This window comes from Coregonus clupeaformis, unplaced genomic scaffold (assembly GCF_020615455.1).
Source record: "Coregonus clupeaformis isolate EN_2021a unplaced genomic scaffold, ASM2061545v1 scaf3572, whole genome shotgun sequence".
In the NCBI taxonomy this organism is placed as follows: Eukaryota; Metazoa; Chordata; class Actinopteri; order Salmoniformes; family Salmonidae; genus Coregonus; species Coregonus clupeaformis.
In genome coordinates, this window is record NW_025537026.1 from 21388 (window position 1) to 43461 (window position 22074).

Consider the following 22074-nt stretch of genomic DNA (forward strand, 5'->3'; position numbering starts at 1 on the left):
TGGCTACTTGAAGAATCTCAAATATAAAATATTTTTTTATTTGTTTAACACTTTTGGTTACTACATGATTCCATATGTGTTATTTCATAGTTTATGTCTTCACTATTATTCTACAATGTACAAAATAGTAAAAATCAAGAAAAACCCTTGAAAGAGTAGGAGTGTCCAAACTTTTGACTGGTTCTGTACATAGACACTGTTGAATTATTTGTATATAAATTATATTCATAGAACTATCAACACCAATAATGTTTTCTCTCAATGTAATGTGTAATTGTAATAGAATTTGATAGGCAGAATTGTATTTTATAGTATGAACATTAAAACAATGAACTCTTACATAAATGATGTATAAAAGTGTTTATTAAACTGAAACGTATACCTCCCAAGTTATAAACATGACAAGGTTTTAATCCAATTTTATGTTTAATAATAAAATACGTCTTTACTCTGGGTGAGTTGTTAATATCTGACACTAATTACACAAGATGAACACCAGAGGAGGATCCACTCATCTTCTCCATCCTTATCATTCCATGAATTCACTGTTGATTTCCTGATGATGATGATGTGCACTCCATAAGTACATTTAAACTTTGATGATCCATGTTTACTAGAAGTCTCTCTTCAGCCTTGCAACATTTATCAACTGAGCAGGAATGGTCAATGAACTTACCTGTGTGTGACCCTGGATGGAGATAAAGTCATTTCATTTGACCATGAATTCAATTAATATAAACCATTTAATAACACCTTTCAGTTGTTTATAATATTTCAAATAAAAACCACTTGAATACACACTACAGGAGGACTGCTGCTTTATGGCAGATTAGCATTTGATTAGCTCCAAATAAAAACACACATTTTTGTTGTAGTCGAAGACAGAAACACCTGATTCAACTCATCGAGGGATTGATGATTAGTTGACAAGTTGAATTAGGTGTGCTTTTCCAGGGAGGGCTACAATTAAAATTAGTACTGTTTAAATCAAATTTGATTTGTCGCATATGATGAATACAACAGGTGTAGGCTTTACCTTGAAAAGATTGTTTACGAGCCCTTCCCAACGAAATCAGGCCACACCCGGCCATGATTATAGACACCTGTGTGTGTCCTTTGACACGATATAAACTTGTGACCCACAGTGTTTGTCACCTGATGAAGACAGCTTGTCTGTCAAAACGTTGGTTATAAAAATAAAAAAATAAATTGCTTACACACTAAAATTACATCTTTCCCACAATTAAAACCTTACACTCAAGGAGCAAAACACCGGCCTAGATTTGCACAACTAAGCACATTGTCAGCTTCACACTTTTTGTAAAACATTACACACAGTAATTTGCAAAACACTAAACACACTTGTATGCATTTGACACAGAAATGTATCATGATGTCATTTCCTTGCAATTTCAAAGCAAAGGCTTTCAAATGAACACACCCATGAACCAATTGGTTAAACACAGCCACCAGGTGTGCACACACACTGGTGCTTAATTGTAGACACACCAATCAGGTTTAAGCACTATAAAAAGGCAACAGGTAAGTTCACCTGTCTTCAAAAAAAATTGACGGTGTCAGAGGAAGAGGAAGAGGGAGAGGAAGAGGAAGACCTGGAGGAGGGGTAGGACATGCACAAAGAAGAAGACAACCAAATCTGTGTAACGAAATTCGTGCTACAATTGTGGACCATGTAATAAACCACGGACTAACACTGAGAGTACAGCCTAACCTAAGCAGGTACACAGTGGCATCAATAGTTCAGACATTTCGCCAAGAGCACAGGTGAGAAACGTATCTTCTGTCAACAGAAAATCCATAGCTTACTGCATGTACTATATCAACAGTTTTGGTATTGTTGGGATCTATTTTCTTATAATTAGATGTGATGCCTAGCTTAAAAAGAATACATTAATGATCAAACATAATAGGGTTGTGCTGTACTGATATAGATTGTTTAACATAACAAGCTGTGACTAATGTGAGGAACCGTTAGGGGGAGGCTGAGATAGACTTGTGACACACACACACACTGCCTCTTTGTTAAACCGCTCAAGGACATGTGTACTGCAACAATGAAGAAGAGGAAACTATGTCTGTGGTTGCTGACTCTCGAGACAAGTTGCAAAAACAACTGATGCCCGGCAACCGTGAAGCGCCAAGAGGCTGTGACCAGCCTGTGCGCCAACGAATTGAATGTATGAACAAATGTCAAGTTACAAGTTTGCGACCATTGTTAAATCTTTCACATATGATACAAGCTTGCTAAATTAAATTACACATTTGCAATCATATTTGCAACCACGAATGTCAATGTACTACCACGAAATTCAAAATACATGCTCACATAGTTCTGTCATCATTATAATCCTATAGATTTGGAGCACAGTTGAAAGGTTAATGCGCTGTACTTTTTTAAAGCATGAGATATTGTCGTATCTGATGAGTGGTGGCCATTATTGCTGTCAACAAAGAGTCCGCTTATGCTGCATCGTATTAGAGGCTTTTATTAAAATCACGAGGTTACAGCATAAGTACAGACCCCAGCGGTGTCCGGAGAACGGCTCCTCCGATTGCCATGGCCGTTCTGCCTTCTCATCGTTAACCCCTATTTATAAACAATGCAAAAAGAGGGTGGCTCCCTCTTCTGGCCAATCACCAGTTTACAACACACTTCCTGTCTATTATATGTGACATTATACTAAACATTGCCTTTTGATACTAACATAACCAACATTCCATTTCTTCATGAAAAACATTTAACAAAGGCATAATCTTCAGATACGATATTCCCCCTTCGAGACCGAACTAAACGTCTCGAAAACAAACAGAATAGGATTATGACTAGTAACCATTTATCTTATTGAGTATCTTTAACATTAAACCAAAAACATTCTCCTCTAGAGTGTAAATACCTTTCTATGAAATACCTGTTTATGAAGTGTGAATACATTACTATGACATATGAAGTGTGAATACATTACTATGACATATGAAGAAATCTCTATGGAGTGTAAGAGCGAAAAACTGTCCGGCAGCCATCTTTTCAGATATCCATCCATCAATCAAGACAGTAAAATTCTCTCACGGTCCCTCTGCCCCAGGCAACCACCTCGGTACTCCAGATAACCTCATAAACCATGTAAATGCCTTTGAAACTATGATGCAATTAAATACACATGTAAGCCCCTGCAAACAAAATCCTATCCAATAACATCCATTGTAAGGCTGGTCAACCCATTGGACCGTACAACGAAACTCTCCCTTCCTAGCCTCTCTGTCCCTAAACATTCACGAAATAAACAAAAACATCTAAGATCCTCACATGTATTCAATAACATCAAATATCATTCTACAAAAATTAATCCCTGAGGCTATTACACAATTATGTATTACACATGTCTATATTTCATTGCAGACACTGGAATGTAGTCCACTACACTTCATCTCCCTGTAGTCTCGACTTCCAATGGATTGTTGATGATGGAATCGGCCACACCCTCCTTGTTTCATCTCCTCCAGTCATATTGTCCCTTCATATTGTCTTTGTTTGAGTATTCCAATCTCCACATGTTCTCCCAAATGCTTCTGGAATGAAAAGAAAAGAAACGACCAACCAGTATCTTTTTGCAAAACAACCCTTTCAAATTAAACATCAATATCCACTAAGAATATAACAATGATATATAAATGATGCATGAATCACATAAACCTATTCCCCCCTTTGATTCATAAATCATACCAACATCACCCCAATATTGAAAAAAAAATTGAAAAAATCATCAAATAATCAAAATGATATTTATCCATCAGTTCCACTTGTCCATTTTTATCCAGATCAGGAACAGTCAACACCGGCATCTGAGTGTTGTCTCCAGGCATCACTCTCCAACCTATCTCAATATCATAACTTTCTCAAAGGTCAGTAACAAATTACAAACATCACACAGTGTTATCAAAGCTGAAACTAAAATCTGACCCATCACTGCCCCTACTGGCCTAATTGATCTTGCAACCAAATCCTCTCAGATCTCCCAAACACATCCCTTATAATGCATCTATAACCCCAGTGATATTATCTGAACTATCTGGACTCAAAGTATAACTAATATTTATCAATATGATCTTCCCAAATGTTACACCATACCATGAATAAAGTCCCCCCTTATCCCTTAGACTTATCCTTCAATGATAGGCTTAAAGCCTATGACATGTCGCTTTTCATCCTATTTTGAACTCTAGTTTCAAATTGATCTGTGTTCGGTGCTACTCCTCTTTTAATAGTAAAAGCCTCATATGGAAGCTTCAACGTTGACATGTAACAAAATCCCTTCATCCATAATGTAAGAATATATATGCTTTATCACCCCAAACCCTCTAAATATCTCTAAAATTCCCCATAGTCACATTGTCAGGCACAAGCTAATCTTTGAACCATCAAAGTCCTGCTTTCCTACTACCTGGTACATAAAAATTACATTATATTTGTCATCTCTAACCTTATGTTCATGCTTATCCAAAGTCATCATATAATCATCACAATCTGATCTTCCCATAAACATACCCCTTACCTCATATGTTTTATTAGAACAAAAACAACTTTTAGCCCTCAATGTTTCACCTGAATACTTCAGGGTTCCGTTGTTACCCGATTTTCCTTTCCCATTTAACAATTCCCATAGGGTAATTCATTTAACCAAGAACACTTAAACCTAGGCTTAAACCACTGTTCTGACAACGACATTATTTTATCGGTCAATGACTGTTGCTGATACCACAGCCATGACAAAGCATAAGACTGACCCATACCTGATAGAGGCCGCGCGACCGTCTAACATGTTTGGTGCTGGAATCCTCAACAGACATGGACCCTCAAGATTCCTCACTGATCTTACAGAATGAGTTAATCTATCTCTAATTTCCACAACAGAAGAACGAGCGGTACTGATCAGATACCTCTCCCTGTCTGTCATTAAAATCAAAGACCTCATCCTGTATCTCCATGATGAATCTATATTCTCTCTACTATTATCTGAACATAAACCCTGAGTCTCTCTTGCTGCCTCCTTTAATTTCAGAAAAGTTGTTGTCGGTGTCATACTCCTACATTTGCTATTGCCATAGTATCATTAATCCCTTCCAGAGTTACCATTAAAGTAGTTGACTTAATTGCTGTATCAACCCTAATTACTTCTAGTGCAAAAGTTCCCATTATCCTCTGTGTATTATCTACTGTTGGAGTGACTACTGTAATCTACTCCTGAACTCCCTCGGTGACTGCGGAAGCTTCAACAAATTTCAAATCTTCCATTATAGGCATCACTTTACGAATTACATAGCCTTTTAACCCATAATTCTTAACCGGAACAACTTCTAATGCTTGCCCTAAATAAGCATACATATATTCTCCTGACCTTTCTCTGTAACATTACGCCAAATAAGTGAACAGTCACTCCTAACCTCTTCCCCTTCATATCGTTGTACAACCTATCCCTCCTTTGACTAGGTGCAACAGCTCCTACTCCTGGTCCTGATAACAATACTTATTCTCCATAATTATCTCTCCATATGGGAGGAACGTCCCCATCCTAACCCTAATAAGTATTTTCCCTAACACTGGTGCTGTATTGGTTCCCTTATAATCAAATGCGATATATTTATGGCTTTAATAACTATCAATGTTGAAAGAGTTAAATTGCTTCTCACTGTTGTTATAATAGACTGAAGTGTTAATGTCCTTAGTTACTCCTAGTTTTCCCCAAAGAAAAAAGTTATTTGCTTGTCCTTCCATCTATCACCACTAGTGTCACTTTTTCCCCAAATCTCAGTCCTTTCTCTAAATCCCTGATTTTCAAACTTTTGATTATAAAAAATACACCTATAATTACCTTGATCTCCCTGCTGGGAACTGTAACTATAGATACTCAATCACCCTCAATCTTCTCTTATCCATGCATCTGCTCCTAACTTATTTTAATCTAATGTTTTCTCTCATAACATTTAAAACTTTCTCCCCTGAGTTATTCACAAAATCCCTTACCACCAAATTTTTTGGAATATGTGATTGGGAAAGTTCCCCACCTGCTTCTGACTCATTACACACAGACTTGGCAAACGTCTAAACACCTTTTAGCCTAGCCTGAAATCTCTTAGTGTAAGAATGTAACCCAGAATAAACAGTCACCCCTTTCAACTTTTCAGACCGATTGTCTAATAGACAGTCGTCTAGTGTACATCTTATTGTACAATTCAATTTAAACAATGCATCTCTTCCCAACACTGCCATAACAGTATCTTCTAATATTAGTACCTTAAGAGTAAGTAACTGTTTTACTACCTCAAATCCCTATCCTAATTAGTTATCAATTAGTGAGATGTTTAACCTCTTTAAGCTGAACCCAAATAAGTTTTTCCACTATTCACTATCACTTCTAATGGTCGGTTGTTTCAACTGTTAGCTATTTTCTCTTCTTCTCTAATCGATGCTCTCAGCAATGCACCCCCCTTCCGGATCTTCTAGACACTAACAGGTGATCTTCACTTGCTCCTTCATCTTCCTCTGTTGTTTTCTCCCGACTAATTTTCATCACAGGTAAAGTACCCAATCTGTCCACAATTATAACAGTCTTCTGAAAGTTGCTGAAAGTGTAGCTGAAATCTTCCTCCTCCTTCTATTTCTTCTCGTCAATTCTGTGTCTGTCCAGAAACTGGCTTTGGATATGAATCAACTGGTACCCCCTTGGCTGGTACAATTGCATTTGATATTGTTCAGTTAAAGCTGTAACAGTGATTGTTGATTTGGTTCACTCTGATTCTTCATAACCAAAACTTATCTTCTCCACCCGTTGTATGATTGAGTTTTCTCCAAACAATGCATCTCTTCGTCCTGTTCTTTCTTGCTCTCCAATTCTTGGGATCCTTTTCTCAGCAGTTTCTCCTCTTCTGTATCTTCAGCTGTGTTACTTCTAAACTATTTGCTTTATCCAGGCATGATAAGCATCGGTCTATATATCCAGTTCTTCTTTGCTAGAACATAAAGCACCTTTAATCTCCAAATCTTCATCGCTTTCTTCATCTTCCATCAGAGATCAAATCTTGTGTATCCTTCTTCTTTTTCCTCTTGCCAACTTCCTTCTGATCACAGAGTCATATCCACCCATGCATGACCTCTTCATCATCACTCATCTTCATCATCCTCGTCATCTTTAACCTCACTCTTCTCTTCTAGACATCTCATTTTCTTCCTTCTGGAGTTTTGGATTCATCTTCATCGTCGTTTCTGCTTGTCCTCTATCTATTATTCGTCTTCATCTCTGATGTAACAATCACCCTCCTGGATGATCACCGAAAGCTGAGGATAAACATCCCTAAGCTGTACTTTTGCTGAATCCGTATGTGAGAAAGGTGTACTAACATCTGCCATTAGTTTTTCTAACCCTACTTTCTAACCCTACTTTAATTAAAGGATTACTCGGTGTAATCACCTTCATCGTGAACTATCTTATTTTAGACTGTATAGCCTAAGGCTTCCCCCTTAAATTATTAATATAACCCTAACAACCCAAATAAATCAATTAAAATCACGAATAATTAAAACCAATTTTTATTCCTATATCCTATGTCCCCAATTTATCCATTAGTGTTGGCTATCTTACCACAACCCATCAAATGCAAGTAAATGAAGTTAGTCAACTTCAAAGCAATCCCCCAAAAACAAAGCCTCTAACCTTACAACCCTTCAATACTCCAATTCCCATAACCCCTTGCTCTATCAGCATCAAATTATCTTAAATTTACAGAATAATGTCAATCCTTGATTCCCACCACAACTGTAATTAACCCAAGTGATGCACATAGCCTCCAAAATGCAATTTTTAATGAATCATTTGCCAAGCCTATGTAAAATCGTCATAACATCACATATCTTGTAACAGTAACCTTTTTTTTATGACTTGATCCTCTGCCGCGTCACGTGATCACTTCCTGTATCTCCTCGCTCCCCCTCTCTCCTGTCTCTCATGACAAGGGACAAAGACACAGAAACAGCTTTTAGTAGTTAATGCCATCACTGAGTATTTCCAACCATTCAATATTCATTCGTTTCTACATTATTCACTCTAAGACTAAACTCAGAACTAAATAGATCGCTCAAAAACATTATTTTAATTTTAATCGTCTTTTAATTATTTAATTCAATTCCTTATACTTCGCCAACATATATTTAATGTATAAATTCAATAGGTCACAAAACAAGTTTCATCTTTAACCATCGCCGTTTAAACTAGAATACTCGTGTTAAAATTTCTCCTCTGTCTGTCTATTTTCCCTTGCAGGGTAACGCCAAATGGGACCTATGACCTTAACCCACCATTTTGTTTTGTAGGCTCAGCGCGACCTCATGTCGTAGTTTTAGCCCCGTAAAATCAAGCACATGCGCACATCCATTCAAAAATACCTTTTCACCGTGGAAGGAAGATTCTCTACTCTCTCTCCCCAAACAGACAGAATAACACTCCAGCTGTAACTCCCGTTTCCCCCTTATAGTCAAACAACATTTAACAGCGCTCACAAAACATATAACCTGACTTAAACACAGAGACAAATTTAAGAGACTTTAATCCATCGCAATGGAATCTCTAAGGATACGTTAGCATGTAGCACACAACACAATTAGCATTTAGCATTAGCCTCTAGCTAACTGCGGCCTACCCAGCCCTAAGTAACCTGCACTGCCCTATCAATTTTAAACATATTTATCCTACCGTTTTTGCTACCGGGACTAATGACCATTACACCGAGAAATCAGACCCAATCAAACACCCCGTCGGACGAGAGTCAAATCATAATCACAATCAGATAAACCTCCTTAATCCGAGCTCTCTTTAAAAGAAAAAAAAACACCGTCCACCCATTCTATCGTGTAAACGGATTGCCGGCCCAACATCTAAAATGGCCCCCCCTGGAGGTCTTAAATGGTACAGTGCCCTAAAGAATGCGCATATCTGCCTTAATCGTACACTTCAATACTTAAATCCTACCGTTTTATGCTCTACATTCCAATTATCTGCCGTTTCAATGGAATAACATTTTAGCAGACTCTAGTCAACAGCAACAACACCACCCGAGGCAAGGTCGAAAAGGTACATCTCTCCAGTGTACACAAGTCGTATCCAATCTAACAAACTCCGAAGCGGTAAGAAACACTCACCATTTTTGGCCATGCTTCAAAGGGAGTTAGCCTGGCGGTTGACTGAAACAAGGAAGAGACGCAAACCCAGCCCCACGTTGGGCGCCATTATGTCGTATCTGATGAGTGGTGGCCATTATTGCTGTCAACAAAGAGTCCGCTTATGCTGCATCGTATTAGAGGCTTTTATTAAAATCACGAGGTTACAGCATAAGTACAGACCCGCGGGGTGTCCGGAGAACGGCTCCTCCGATTGCCATGGCCGTTCTGCCTTCTCATCGTTTAACCCCTATTTATAAACAATGCAAAAAGAGGGGTGGCTCCCTCTTCTGGCCAATCACCAGTTTACAACACACTTCCTGTCTATTATATGTGACATTATACTAAACATTGCCTTTTGATACTAACATAACCAACATTCCATTTCTTCATGAAAAACATTTAACAAAGGCATAATCTTCAGATACGATAATATAATGCCTTGAGAGCATGAGAATTTGGTCAAATGCATGTGACTCATGGCCAATGCTTGAGAGTTGGCAGCTCAGACTAAATGTATAATTCTACATAGAAAGAAACAGTCAACCATTGAGCTCTATCAGATAATGAAGAGACAGACTGGCTGGACTGTCAGCACCATGGGCAGACAACAACAGCAACACTGGCAAGTGGCAACTGGGCAGAGAGAGTTCAGTCAGTGATTTTCCACCCTCTTTCCCGCCGTTGTATGTTTGGCGCCAGAAGTTGTCTCGCGGACCAGTGGGCTTTGTTTGGCGCCAGAAGTTGTCTCGCGGACCAGTGGGCTTGTTCAATTGCTCGCGAAATTTACCTCAGTTTAGAGTGACTGAACTGTGGATGGTCGGATTATATTGGCTCGTTTTTCCAAACAACGGTTTCAAAAGGCAGGTAATTTAGCTAGCTAGAATACCAGGCTATAAATAGTAAAATATTGCTATGTTATTAGCTATATTGAGAATAATTTGTTAGCTGGGTAATGTACAGTAGCTAACGTTAGCTACGTTACCATAAACAAGTTTGCAGCGCTAAATTACAGAAGTACTGTAACGTAGCTAGCTAGCGAACGTTACTGTGTTAACTACTATATATGTACCTAGCTAGTGCTAGCTAGCTAGCTAGCTAAAAGACTAACGCTAACGTTAGCTAGTTAACCAAAATAGTCAAATTAGCTACCTGCTGACAAATTAACACTTGATAATGATATTAACTATTTTTCCTATATTTCGCACTTGTAGATACAAGTTCAGGGGCAAAGAACTTCGAGGGAAGACAGCTAAAATGAGTTCTTCGGAAGAGGTGAGTTGAGAAATGCCTAGCAAGTTTATCAGCTAACAGTAGCTAACTAGCATAGACAAAGATACTGATGATGGGACTAGAGGACAGGGGAACAGGACTCCCACGGGTCTTGCGGGTCCCGCAGGATTCTGTCAGGAATGGGAGTCAAATTCTAGAGTCAAGTTCGGGACAGGATGGGACAGTATCAAACAGTCCACAGGAAAGGTCAGTACAGGAATAGTGTTAAACTATTTTGGGAGGAAAAATGTAATGTATGTAGCATTTCATAAAAGAAAACCAACAATGTAGGCTAGGCCTAATATAGTTTACTTAATAGAAATCGATAACAAAATAAATTGTAATTTCTCCTCTCCCAGTTCGCTCTCTGTTAGGTCCAGTTGTAGCTTCTGTAGTTACTAGGCTGCCTCAATTGCCAACCTACATCAGTTGCAGCCAAGGACCCATCACTAACATTAACATTAAACCCAAGGATAGATGTTTTAGCTCAATTTGATGGAGTTCAGTTGTCTTTGACAACAAAGGAACGAAGTACATGGCTTGTAAAACATTCTGCGGTTTAATCAAATAGGCTACGAACCTGAGAGCGGGCATACTGTAGCTGCTCAACTCCCAACAACTTTACTGTCAATCCCAATTGTTCGAGTATTTAACTAAACCGTGCCATCTGAGGTGAAGAGTGAAAAATAAATTGATTGACTTATGCAGTACTGCCGCTCAGGTTATACATATTTGATGATCATGTTGTAAATGTCAATGCCTTGTAAATGTTAATATGTGCGCAGTGCTCAGCTGTAGGCTACAGTTTTATGCCTGTGCTGAGCAGACCATCCTGCTGGGGTCTCTGTCCTCATCCTCCAGCCTTAATCGATCTATATTTAGGTCATTGATAGAATAAGACTTAGGCCTACAGTCAGTGCATTTAACTAAAATAAGTAAGACAACCACATGTCACAGTCGCATATTGCATTACTGAAATTATTGTAAATACTTCCTAAACAAACACAATAGCCTACATATTTCTGCGCGCAACGGGATGGGAGTGATTTTTATCGGGAAGGGACAGTAATATTCCAGGGATATAGAACTGTTGCGGGATCAGGACAGCACAGGAAAACAAATTACAGGACAAGATGGGACAGGAATTCATTTTCACTCCCATGTCAACCTCTAGATGGGACCACTTAAGATGGAGAGGTAGAATTTAGCCATCTATCTATCTAGGTAGCTACTGTATCTGATATGGTGGTCCTCTGTAGCTCAGCTGGTAGAGCACGGCGCTTGTAACGCCAGGGTAGTGGGTTCGATCCCCGGGACCACCCATACACAAAAATGTATGCACGCATGACTGTAAGTCGCTTTGGATAAAAGCGTCTGCTAAATGGCATATTATATTATATTATTATATGTTCAGGTGATTTCTGCTTGTGCCATTTGTACCTGAGCCAACATTATAGCTACACCTGCACACTCCCACTAGGATGATTTCGATGATCTGAAGACCTATTTCTCAAAGATGGAATGGACCCATCTAGTGAAATGTGAGAAAGTTCGGTACAGAAACTTGAAGAGGAACCACCTGGCTATGCTTACTATAGGTAAGTGTCCCAGATGTAGCTGAACAGTGACAAAATGACAATTTTGTAAAGATATTTATAACTTAACCCACGATAGTTAATCTGTGTTGTTTATAGTGGGAGCAAATGACGCATAGTCAGGGTTGCCAGGTCTAGCTGAAATTTCTAGCCCAATGACCACTCAAACCCCGCCCACAAGGGCTGAATAGCAGGCCAAATTTTTTTTCTCCATAATGTTATCGAGCGAATTATGAAGGAATATCGACGTAATATGTATCGACATAGGCTAAGAAGAAAATTAGGTTTCCATTTAAATAATAGTTATTGTGAGCTTAAAAATAGATCGCAAGAGAAAATAGAATTTGCCCTTATTAAACTGGCCAGATCATTTTCCATCAATGGATGTTGATTTAACTTGTTTTGACTGCTATGATTAAGCAATAAGGCCCAAGGAGGTGTGTTATATGGCCAATATACCACGGCTAAGGGCTGTTCTTAGGACGTATCCCTTAGCCGTGGTATATCAAAAATCAAATAAGTCGGAAGTTTACATACACTTAGGTTGGAGTCATTAAAACTTGTTTTTCAACCACTCCGCAAATTTCTTGTTAACAAACTATAGTTTTGGCAAGTTGGTTAGGACATCTACTTTGTGCATGACACAAGTAATTTTTCCAACAATTGTTTACAGACAGATTATTTCACTTATAATTCACTGTATCACAATTCCAGTGGGTCAGAAGTTTACATACACGAAGTTGACTGTGCCTTTAAACATCTTGGAAAATTCCAGAAAATGATGTCATGGCTTTAGAAGCTTCTGATGGGCTAATTGACATCATTTGAGTCAATTGGAGGTGTACCTGTGGATGTATTTCAAGGCCTACCTTCAAACTCAGTGCCTCTTTGGTTGACATCATGGAAAAATCTAAAGAAATCAGCCAAGACCTCGGGGAAAAAATGGTAGACCTCCACAAGTCTGGTTCATCCTTGGGAGCAATTTCCAAATGCCTAAAGGTACCACGTTCATCTGTACAAACAATATTACGCAAGTATAAACACCATGGGACCACGCAGCCGTCATACCGCTCAGGAAGGAGACGTGTTCTGTCTCCTAGAGATGAACGTACTTTGGTGCGGAAAGTGCAAATCAATTCCAGAACAACAGCAAAGGACCTGCCATAAAAACGCCAGACTACGGTTTGCAACTGCACATGGGGACAAAGATCGTACTTTTTGGAGAAATGTCCTCTGGTCTGACGAAACAAAAATTGAACTGTTTGACCAAATCAAATTTTATTGGCCACATGCGCCGAATACAACAGGTGCAGACATTACAGTGAAATGCTTACTTACAGCGCTTAACCAACAGTGCATTTATTTTTAATAAAAAAGTAAAATAAAACAACAACAAAAAGTGTTGAGAAAAAAAGAGCAGAAGTAAAATAAAATAACAGTAGGGGAGGCTATATATACAGGGGGGTACCAGTGCAGAGTCAATGTGCGGGGGCACCGGCTAGTTGAGGTAGTTGAAGTAATATGTACATGTGGGTAGAGTTAAAGTGACTATGCATAAATAATTAACAGAGTAGCAGCAGCATAGAAAGAGGGGGTGGGGGGCAGTGCAAATAGTCCGGGTAGCCATCGTTATGTTTGGAGGAAAAAGGGGGTACCTTGCAAGCTGAAAAAAAACATCCCAAACGTGAATCAAGGGGGTGGCAGCATCATGCTGTGGGGGTGCTTTGCTGCAGGAGGGACTGGTGCACTTCACAAAATAGATGGCATCATGAGGAAGGAAAATTATGTGGATATATTGAAGCAACATCTCAAGACATCAGTCAGGAAGTTAAAGCTTGGTCGCAAATGGCTCTTCCAAATGGACAATGACCCCAAGCATACTTCCAAAGTTGTGGCAAAATGGCTTAAGGACAACAAAGTCAAGGTATTGGAGTGGCCATCACAAAGCCTTGACCTCAATCCTATAGAACTTTTGTGGGCAGAACTGAAAAAACGTGTGCGAGCAAGGAGGCCTACAAACCTGACTCAGTTACACCAGCTCTGTCAGGAGGAATGGGGCAAAATTCACCCAACTTATTGTGGGAAGCTTGTAGAAGGCTACCTGAAACGTTTGACCCAAGTTCAACAATTTAAAGGCAATGCTACCAAATACTAATTGAGTGTATGTAAACTTCTGACCCACTGGGAATGTGATGAAATAAATAAAAGCTGAAATAAATCATTCTGTCTACTATTATTCTGACATTTCACATTCTTGCAATAAAGTGGTGATCCTAACTGACCTAAAACAGGGAATTTTTACTAGGATTAAATGTCAGGAATTGTGAAAAAAAGAGTTACATGTATTTGGCTAAGGTGTATGTAAACTTCCGACTTCAAGTGTACGTCTATTTATTCTCAGAGGCTACCCGGAACATATCCCAGTCCGCGTGATCAAAACAATCTTGAAGCGTGGATTCTGATTGGTCAGACCAGTGTTCAATAGTCCTTAGCACGGGTGCTTCCTGTTTGAGTTTCTGCGTATAGGAATGGGAGGAGAAAAATGGAGTCTTGGTCAGATTTGCCGGAAGGAAGTCCGGGGAGGGCGTTGTATGCATTGCGGAAATTAGTGTAGCAGTGAGCTAGTGTTCTTCCATCCGAGTGCTACAGTCAATATGCTGATAGAATTTAAGTAGCCTTTTTCTCAAATTTGCTTTGTTAAAATCCCCAGCTACAATAAATGCAGCCTCAGGATATATGGTTTCCTGTTTGCGTAAAGTCCATTGAAGTTCCTTGAGGGTCATCGTGGTATCTGCTTGAGGGGGGATATACACGGCTGTAACAATAACCAAAGAGAATTATCTTGGGAGATAATACGTCGGCATTTGATTGTGAGGAATTCTAGGTCAGGTGAACAAAATTAGAATTACACCATGAGTCGCTAATCATGAAACAAACCCCCCCACCCTTCTTCTTCCCGGAGAGATGTTTATTCCTGTCGGCGCGATGTACTGAGAACCCAGATGACTGTATGGACGGGGACAGTATATCCCGAGAGAGCCATGTTTCCGTGAAACAGTATGTTACAATCCCTGATGTCTCTCTGGAAAGTAACCCTTGCCCTGATCTCGTCCACTTTGTTATCTAGGGACTGGACATTAGCAAATAATATACTCTGAAGTGATGGGCGGTGTGCGCGCCTCTCATCCCGCGGCGTTGTTTTGGGTCGGCATCTGGAATCAGTTCCAATGCCCTGGTTGGTGCGGACAAAGGATCCGCTTAGGGAAAGTTTTATTCCTGGTCGTAGTGTTGGTAAGTTGACGCTGCTCTGATATCTGTCACGATCGTCTGAGGAAGCGGACCAATACGCAGCGCGTGGAGTGAACATAATGACTTTATTAAATAAAGCAACCACGAAAAAAACAACAAATGACGATAGTGAAGTCCTCTGTAACACTGACAGAAACATGGAACAAAAACCCACAAACAAACAGTGAAACACAACAGTTTAAATATGGCTCCCAATCAGAGATAACGAGCCGACAGCTGACACTCGTTACCTCCGATTGGGAGTCACACGACACCAATCAACGACCTAGAAATAGACACCCAGAACTCCCAACCTAGAAATAAACGTGACAGACATGCAAACATAAACAATCACCTAAAACCCAACAAAACAACATACACCCTGGCTCAAATACACAAGTCCTGGAGCCAGAGTGTGACAGTACCCCCCCCTAAAGGTGCGAACTCCGGGCGCACCAGCATACAGTCTAGGGGAGGGTCTGGGTGGGCGTCTGTCCACGGTGGCGGTTCTGCCCCTGGTCGTGGTCCCCATCCCACCTTAGTCACCACCCGCTTCCCTAGCCTCCTCCACATGACCACCCCCAACTAAACCCCACTGGGTTAAGGGGCGGCACCGACTAAGGGGCAGCACCGGACTAAGGGGCAGTACCGGACTAAGGGGCAGTACCGGACTAAGGGGCAGTACCAGGCTGAATGGCGGATACTGGCTGGACGGCTCTGGTGGCTCCTGGCTGGTCGGCTCTGGCGGATCCCGGCTGGACGGCTCTGGCGGATCCCGGCTGGACGGCTCTGGCGGATCCCGGCTGGACGGCTCTGGCGGATCCCGGCTGGACGGCTCTGGCGGATCCCGGCTGGACGGCTCTGGCGGATCCCGGCTGGACGGCACTGGCGGATCCCGGCTGGACGGCTCTGGCGGGTCCCGGCTGGACGACTCTGGCGGATCCTGGCTGGACGGCTCTGGCGGATCCTGGCTGGACGGCTCTGGCGGATCCCTGGCTGGACGGCTCTGGCGGATCCTGGCTGGCTGGCGGATCCTGGCTGGACAGCTCTGGCGGATCCTGGCTGGACGGCTCTGGCGGATCCTGGCTGGACGGCTCTGGTGGCTCCTGGCTGGTCGGCTCTGGCGGATCCCGGCTGGACGGCTCTGGCGGATCCCGGCTGGGACGGCTCTGGCGGATCCCGGCTGGACGGCTCTGGCGGATCCCGGCTGGGACGGCTCTGGCGGATCCTGGCTGGCTGGCTCTGGCGGATCCTGGCTGGCTGGCGGATCCTGGCTGGACAGCTCTGGCAGATCCTGGCTGGACGGCTCTAGCGGATCCTGGCTGGACGGCTCTGGCGGATCCTTGCTGGACGGCTCTGGCGGATCCTGGCTGGACGGCTCTGGCAGATCCTGGCTGGACGGCTCTGGCGGATCCTGGCTAGACGGCTCTGGCGGATCCTGGCTGGCTGACGGGTCTGGCTGCTCATGGCTGGCTGGACGGATCTGGCTGCTCATGGCTGGCTGACGGATCTGGCTGCTCATGGCTAGCTGACGGATCTGGCTGCTCGTGGCTGGCTGACGGATCTGGCTGCTCGTGGCTGGCTGACGGATCTGGCTGCTCATGGCTGGTTGACAGATCTGGCTGCTCATGGCTGGCTGACAGATCTGGCTGCTCATGGCTGGCTGACGGATCTGGCTGCTCATGGCTGGCTGACGGATCTGGCTGCTCATGGCTAGCTGACGGATCCGGCCGCTCATGGCGGGCTGACGGATCTGGCTGCTCACGGCTGGCTGACGGATCTGGCTGCTCATGGCTGGCTGACGGATCTGGCTGCTCGCGGCTGGCTGACGGGTCTGGCTGCTCATGGCTGGCTGATGGTGCTGGCTGGGCGTACTAGCGGTGGAGGCGGACCCCAGCCTCGGATTGCAGTCATCACCTCCAGCAGGACGGCTCCCATCCGCATGAGCCGCTCCTGCCGGTCACGTAACCCGAGCCTCCAGTCCAGCATAGGCTGCGTCGGCTCCTGCTGATTCCATAGCAGGTGTATGATTCTGTCTGGCCGGAAGGCTCTAGCGGCTCCGGTCTGGCGGACGGCTCTGAAGGAACAGGCCGGGCTGGGCTGGTGACGCACCCGTAGGATACGTGCGTGGAGCAGGAACAGGCGGTCCGCACCGGGAACACACACCACTGGCCTTAACTGGGGATCAGGAACGGGCCGGACCGGACTGGTAACACACTTCAGTCTCTCATGCCGTGCGACAACAACTTCCCTCCCTCTACTCGCCAATGGCTCCCGTAATCCGATAGCCTTCTCTCCACATCTCCCTGTGGCAGCCTCCTGCTGCCCAGGCGCCCAAGCCATGTGCCCCCCCCAAAAAATTGTTTGGGTAGTACTCCCGGGCTTCCAGCCTTGCCTCCGTGCTGCCTCCTCATATCGCCTCCTCTCGGCTTTAGCTGCCTCCAGCTCTTCACGAGGGAGGCGATATTCTCCCGGTTGTGCCCAAGGACCCTTACCATCCAGTATCTCCTCCCATGTCCATGAATCCTTTATGGGTGGATATAAATCCTGTGTAGGTGGATCCTGTTGCCGCTTGACACGCTGCTTGGTCCTTTTATGGTGGGTTTTTCTGTCACGATCGTCTGAGGAAGCGGACCAATACGCAGCGCGTGGAGTGAACATAATGACTTTATTAAATAAAGCAACCACCAAAAAAACAACAAATGACGATAGTGAAGTCCTCTGTAACACTGACAGAAACATGGAACAAAAACCCACAAACAAACAGTGAAACACAACAGTTTAAATATGGCTCCCAATCAGAGATAACGAGCCGACAGCTGACACTCGTTACCTCCGATTGGGAGTCACACGACACCAATCAACGACCTAGAAATAGACACCCAGAACTCCCAACCTAGAAATAAACGTGACAGACATGCAAACATAAACAATCACCTAAAACCCAACAAAACAACATACACCCTGGCTCAAATACACAAGTCCTGGAGCCAGAGTGTGACAATATCCAATAGTTCTTCCCGGCTGTATGTAATAACACTTAAGGTTTTCTGAGCTAACGATGTAAGAAATAATACATAAAAAAACAAAATACTGCAAAGTTTCCTAAGGACAAGAAGCGAGGCAGCCCTCTCTGTCGGCGCCATTTCTACATGGCCATATACCACAAACCCCGGAGGTGCCTTATTCAGATTCAGAAATCGTGAATGTCCTCAGAGGCAATTCACATATAAAAAAGTATACTTTTTTAAATAGCAAAGGATGTTTACAATGAAGTAGGCTGGGTAAGTGCAATTTCATAGTTAAAGTGCAAGTGATAAAGGGTAATTAGTCCAACATTTTGTTAAGTTGCAGAATTGCATTCGGAATAAAAGAGTACCTGTGGCCAGGAGCTGGAATTCAGGGTGGAGTGAGTGGGAAGAGTCAACCGCTATTTTATTTGCCTTCTGGAGGGCTCTGCCCAGGCAGAGAGATGACAGTTCTTGCTGTTGCTGCCCCATGATTTTTCTGCGAGTCCTGACTATCCTATTCTATCCACGTAGTCTTCAGATATACTATATATTCTATCCACATACTGTCCATAATGTCTATACACCCATCACATATATACAGTACCAGTCAAAAGTTTGGACACACCTACTCATTCAAGGGTTATTTGTACTATTTTCTACATTGTAGAATAATAGTGAAGACATCAAAACTATGAAATAACACATATGGAATCATGTAGTAACCAAAAAGTGTTAAACATATAAAAATATATTTTATATTTGAGATTCTTCAAAGTAGCCACCCTTTGCCTTGATGATGGCTTTGCACACTCTTGGCATTCTCTCAACCAGCTTCTCCTGGAATGCTTTTCAAAGGAGTTCCCACATATGCTGAGCACTTGTTGGCTGCTTTTCCTTCACTCTGCGGTCCAACTCATCCCAAACCATCTCAATTGGGTTGAGGTCGGGTGTTTGTGGAGGCCAGGTCATCTGATGCAGCACTCCATCACTCTCCTGCTTGGTCAAATAGCCCTTCCACAGCCTGGAGGCGTGTTGGGTCGTTGTCCTGTTGAAAAACAAATTATAGTCTCACTAAGCGCAAACCAGATGGGATGGCGTATCGCTGCAGAATGCTGTGGTAGCCATGCTGGTTAAGTGTGCCTTGAATTCTAAATAAATCACAGTGTCACCAGCATAACACCATCACACCTCCTCCTCCTCCTCCTCCATGCTTCACGGTGGGAACCACACATGCGGAGATCATCTGTTCACCTACTCTGCGTCTCACGAAGACACGGAACTAAAAATCTCAAATTTGGACTCATCAGACCAAAGGACAGATTTCCACCGGTCTAATGTCCATTGCTCGTGTTTCTTGGCCCAAGCAAGTCTCTTCTTATTATTGGTATCCTTTAATAGTGGTTTCTTTGCAGCAATTCAACCATGAAGGCCTGATTCACGCAGCCTCCTCTGAACAGTTGATGTTGAGATGTGTCTGTTACTTGAACTCTGTGAATCATTTATTTGGGCTGCAATTTCTGAGGCTGGTAACTCTAATTAACTTATCTGCAGCAGAGGTAACTCTGGGTCTTCCATTCCTGTGGCGGTCCTCGTGAGAGCCAGTTTCATCACAGCGCTTGATGGTTTTTGCGGCTGCACTTCATGAAACTTGACTGACCTTCATGTCTTAAAGTAATGATGGACTGTCGTTTCTCTTTGCTTATTTGAGCTGTTCTTGCCATAATATGGACATGGTCTTTTACCAAATAGGGCTATATTCTGTATACCACCCCTACCTTGTCACACCACAACTGATTGGTTCAAACGCATTAAGAAGGAAATCAATTCCTGTTAATTGAAATGCATTCCAGGTGACCACCTCATGAAGCTGGTTGAGAGAATGCCAAGCATGTGCAAAGCTGTCATCAATAAATATATTTTGATTTGTTACTATATCATAAAAATAAAGAAAACCCTTGAATGAGTAGGTGTGTCCACAAACTTTTGACTGGTACTGTATATACTGTATATTGATACTCCGACATTGCTCGTCCTAATATTTATATATTTCTAATTCCATTATTTTACTTTTAAATTTGTGTGTATTGTTAGATATTACTGCACTGTTGGTGCTAGGAACGCAAGCGTTTTTGCTACACCCGCAATAACATCTGCTAAACGGATGTGACCAATAACATTTGATTTGATTTGACTATCTTGCCCAATCTATTTTTCTGTGCAATGTTGATATTCCCAAACTAGCAGGTCAAGCAGTAGAACAGAATGCTCTCAATTCATGGTTTATAAAAGATAACTATGATGGTTAGATCAACATAAACAAAAGTGCAGTTTCCATAGGAAATACAGTCTGTTGCCCTTTCTTAAAAGTAGTGTCAGGACACTGATCCCAGGACAGCTTGTTGTCAATGACTAGCCTAAGGTATTTTTACTCCTCCGCTATTTCGATGGGCTCACCTTCTATAAGTGATGGTGTGTACATGGTAGTGTTCCTTCGAAAGTCAATCACCATATCCTTTGTTTTTGATGTGTTTAATTTTAGATGGGATGACTCGCACCAGACAGTAAAGTCATACAGAGCCTGTCCGTGCTTGGTCTCATCCCCTTCGAGGAGACTGACCAAAGCAGTGTCGGCAGCATATTTGACCAGGTGGTGCCCTGGGAACTGGCTCCGGCAGCTGTCTGTATACAATATTAATGCTATTATAAACTGGTTACCAACGTAATTAGAGCAGTAAAAATAAATGTTTTGTCATACCTGTGGTATGTGGTCTGATATACCACGGCTGTCAACCAATCAGCATTCAGGGCTTGAACCACCCAGTTTATGAATGGAAATAAATCCCATTTGCTCATGTGCACAACTATAGATAAATCCGACAGGAGAGTTTGAGTGATGAAGTTGGACATAGGATCTCGAAATCTGTGCAGAAACACTTAGACGAATTTCAAAAAATGAATGTTGGGCTATTTCCTGGCAATTGTGCTGTTAATATGTGCCAGATGTTAAGACTACAACCCGTTATAAATGGCATATTTGCAAGATTTACTTGTTATTTCAATAGGCATAGGCTGCTGACAAAAATCTGGTTTATAATTGCAATTCAATGTTGCCATGGTTTGCTGAGCTAGATGCAGGTAGCCTATAGCCAACATCTAATTTCAGGGAAAAGTCCACAATGAAACTGACATTAAATGTGGAGATTGATACATTTGCGAAAGAGCTGTAACCATGATCACAATTGATAACTTCAAATTTAATTAACTAAACATGGCCATTAATAATTGCATAATAACACAAGGCTACAACAAACTGAAGTTATAGAATATTTATTATCTATCCATTTGCCAGCTCCAGGTAGGCTACACAAGTGGCACAAATTGATTTGGTATTACTCCAGTGATATCGTCATTTCAACATAAACTCAGCAAAAAAGAAACGCCCTCTCACTGTCAACTGCGTTTATTTTCAGCAAACTTTTTTAACATGTGTAAATATTTGTATGAACATAACACGATTCAACAACTGAGACATGAACTGAACAAGTTCCACGGACATATGACTAACATACATGGAATTATGTGTCCCTGAACAAAGGGGGGGTCAAAAGTAACAGTCAGTATCTGGTGTGGCCACCAGCTGCATTAAGTACTGCAGTGCATCTCCTCCTCATGGACTGCACCA

The 22074-nt window shown here is 42.2% G+C and overlaps 1 long non-coding RNA gene across 1 annotated transcript; it reads left to right on the forward strand.

Annotated features, from left to right (window-relative positions):
• The first annotated feature begins 10438 nt into the window (after positions 1–10438).
• LOC123490252 lies at positions 10439–21097 on the forward strand. Its single transcript, XR_006660853.1, has 3 exons — positions 10439–10501; positions 11979–12096; positions 20932–21097. It is a non-coding gene; the product is annotated as an uncharacterized LOC123490252 (long non-coding RNA).
• Positions 21098–22074: the final 977 nt, after the last annotated feature.